The sequence below is a fragment of the Atta colombica genome, unplaced genomic scaffold (genome assembly GCF_001594045.1).
Source record: "Atta colombica isolate Treedump-2 unplaced genomic scaffold, Acol1.0 scaffold175, whole genome shotgun sequence".
NCBI classification, from domain to species: Eukaryota; Metazoa; Arthropoda; class Insecta; order Hymenoptera; family Formicidae; genus Atta; species Atta colombica.
Window position 1 is genome coordinate 733,295 of NW_017259266.1, and position 4,107 is coordinate 737,401.

Here is a 4,107-nt window from a genome sequence, read left to right on the forward strand (position 1 = left end):
TTAAAAATCAATCGCATGATATTCATTAAATTGCTGAAAGATTATATAATTGTATTTATGTTATGTATTTTAAGACATATGTGTTACTTTAAATAATTTTAATAATTTATTATATAACGTAACAAAAAAATATATCTTTGTTTTTCTAAAGTATCCTCAAAATTATATGACACATATCATCTCCATAATCATAAAATATATCATTGTTTTTTCTATGTGCTTTTTTATATTACGTTTTAATTTGCTGGGAATAAACAATTCTGATTATTTAAATATGCCTGATATATATGGCAGGGCATTATGTATACAATTAATTATTACAAGAGACCGTCAATTATTTAATTTTTTAAAAAAGTCGAATAATTTTTTATTTTTATTAAAAAATATTACAAAGTGTATGGGAAGGGAAAATACAATTTATAATTTCATTATAAATATAATTTTTTTTCGTTTTTATCAGGTAAAACTTAATTTTATACCAAAATATTTGTACTGTTACTTCTGCTGATGTTAAGTAAAGTATTTTTTAAATTATTTTTCCATATCTAAAACCTTTTTCGAGAACCGTTTTCTGTTATTTTTTAATATATTTTGAAGAATTAGCATTTATTAAATATAATAATATAGGTTACAAATAAAAAAAGAACAAAATATTATTTTAAATAGTTTAGATTCTATATGATTACCGTATAATAAACATACAAACAATAGATATTTAAAAATTTTACAGAAATTTGTTTTTAGATAATTTTCTATTGCATGTTTAACGATAAATGAAAATTAATCATTTCATTTAGCCTATAATTGAAGTTTTTTAATGAAAAATATTATGAGCAATATTATTCAGAGCTTTTTTTCTTAATTTTTACGATTTTGTTTAACTTTTTAATCAACTTTCAATTAAAATTCTATTACATTTTATTTAAAAAAAAATACAATACTATATAATATTTAAAAGAAAAATACAACTAAAACTATAATTTAAATGTTATTAAAAATTTTATTAATGAAAAGTCGAAAGTCTATCATGAAAGAATGTAATTAGAGCTGTGCGTTGATGCATACGTATTATCTATGAGAACATCTTCTTTGTGAATTTTTTTTGAATGATTTGTATGACACTTTTTTTAATATATAAAATACGAAAAAATGTGGTACGTAATATTTATATCATCAAACTTTTTTAATTTTTAATATTAAACACTAACAGATTATATAAATTAAAAGGAATTAAGAATATATATCTAGAATTAAGAATATATGTATATCTGTTTCAAAATGAACAAAAAATTATAAAAAATTATAACTCTTCAAATAACGACTTCCAAACAAGTCAAAATTGATCGTTAAAAGAACATCAAAGTCAACACAAGGTAACAACGCAATTATATATTAATTCACTTTACATGTGTTGATAAACGTTTTGAAGTCATGTATTTGATCATCTTTAGTATCACAATTAAAAACAAATATTAAATACAATGTTAAATACAATATTAAATACAATGCTACTTACAATATATATTACGTTGTAATCGTCTACAATACTATAAATAATTCCGACCTTGTATAATCTGGATGTCTATACGAATCGCTTAACTTGAATCTCAATATTTTATGTGCAAAATTAAATTCTATCAAATTTATACATAGACGATTTTTCATAAAGACAGATATTATAATATAACAATCTTTTCAGATAATATCGGCGACCTTTTCCTATATACACACACATATACATATCGATATATATATTATATATCAACAGTATGCGCTAGTCATTTAGTCACGGTTGCGGCGGCACCGATCGGCGCGTATTATATAAAAACGATATCTCTGACTGTCTGAATCTTAGAAACAGATATAAAAAACGTTTTAGATAAAAGTTGTAAAATATTAAGAGGAACAGAGGAAAATATGGACTTGATCTTGAGTGATCTTTTCAAGGCTAAGTCAATGTGATCGATTTTCTTAAATTAAACCTCTCATTTTTTATTGCATATTCTTGTAACTTACTTCAAAAGCTTTTCGAAACATTACAGTAAAGTATTTTTTTAATCATTTTTCCATATTTAAAACTGTTTTCGAGATTCAGAAAAAAACTTTTCTTTGTCCATTTTAAAAGTAGTCCAGTTTAAAAATAGATAATAGTGATAAAAAATGATAGCTACTTGAATGTTGTCCTGTTAAGTGTCGCCTAATAGTGCGTTTTGAAGAGACGTTATATTAACACTATTCTGTCATTCTATCTTCGTTGTTTATTAGATGTAAAACGAGGATAGACTGATACAAATAGCGTCTCTCCAAATGCATCTAGGATGGCGATATACTATGATACATCGAAATATCGATTTTCTTCACCTGATATAGCGATTTTTTTAATCAATATTTCAGCCTCAGATATATTTTCAAATATCGATATTGCATCGTATCGATATTCGATATAGGTGAAATTTCGAATTTTTTCAATCGCAAATCTTTCGAAAACGCCGACTTGCGCCGATTATGTCGCAACTCAAATGACCTATCAGAAACTCGCATTAATATTGCACTGACAATGATTAAGCACTGCCAATAGCGTACTATTACGCGAGTCTCTAATTAGCTTGAATTACGACAATCGACGCAAGCCGGCATTTTCGAAAGCTCGAGAAGTTTATTTAGTAGACATTACAGACATCTTTAACTTCTTCAAGTCACCGCGTATTTCGTTTCAGTTTACATCATCTCGTGTAATATAATATATTTTTCGAAAAGTGTTTCAAAAAATGTCAACTTTGAGTGCGCTTTTAAATCTCATATTAAGATCCTCCTATTTATCTGGACATGCTCTGGGATACTTGTGCTCACTCCAATGAGCATGTAGAAGCATGTTGAGGGTGTTGCAGCGCGAGATGCGAATTTAATTTTTTTTTTAGAAAAGATGACATTCTATATCAAGATTATCTATTGTAATTTTTCACAAATTTCCATACAAAAGGATTATTTTATGTAATATTTATTGTATTGAAAGAAAATTAAAAGAAAATTTGAAGTGTCACTTATTTAATAATTATGCGATAGCGAATATGAATGTGTATTTGCGTTTGGATTTTCGTTTTCTTGCATAATTCGAAATTTTAGAAATCAGTTGATTTAAATTATTTAATTCCGGATTACAACTATGAAAACTGTTCATAAATTCTAAAGTGTTCTATTTAAAGTACAAAAAAATACTAGTACAAAATAAACATCCCCATCTTATAGCAATTAATAAAGGAAGGTTTAAGATTTTTATAATTTGAAACCTGTAATTTGAAACCATATAATACTAAGAAAGAAATCTTATAGTATTTGTATAGATTGTACAATCGCCAAAAAATTTTTACTTCGGATTTAATTAATCCAGTTATAATTGGTTAAATAACACTCTGTTTGTCAGCCATGTAATTAAGATTTTTTATTCGGATAATATTCAGATAATGTGGTCATAAATTGGTTCTTTTTGGTTGAAATATTTTTTAATTATATAATTTTTTTGCATACCCACACGGAATGAAAGAAATCCAGGTTCAAATTCCTGCTAAAGTAATATTTTAATATATTTTTTATAATAAATTATTATTTACAATGTTTTAAAAATGCTTGTTAAGATTATAGTTATATTAAATTGTTTGTCAATTTAAATTGTATATTACATATTTTAATTTCAGTCCAAAACTTTAGTTTAGTCTCTATTTCAAGACCGGCAAAATCGACGCAATTTGTTTGAACTGGAAATAGTAAAAATTCACACAAAAATATTATTAGACATTGAGACTCGCCGAATTATTTGTATTCAATTTTTTGTACGTTTTATTTTACAGAATGTATCTATATAAGACTAAAAATAATTTCACATGTAATATATCTAATCGTAATTTGAATTTCCAAGTATAACAAACGCCGCATAACATGAATACTTGCAAATAGCTCTCGCGATCTGGCTATATCAACCTTGCAACTACGTACTTTCAGAATTACTTATGCTGTCTTATCAGTTAAGTCGACCCACGTAACAACATGTCATTGATTTCCTGCTACGCTTTCTTCCTGTCAGCCATTTCACCGTCAATATACACACACACA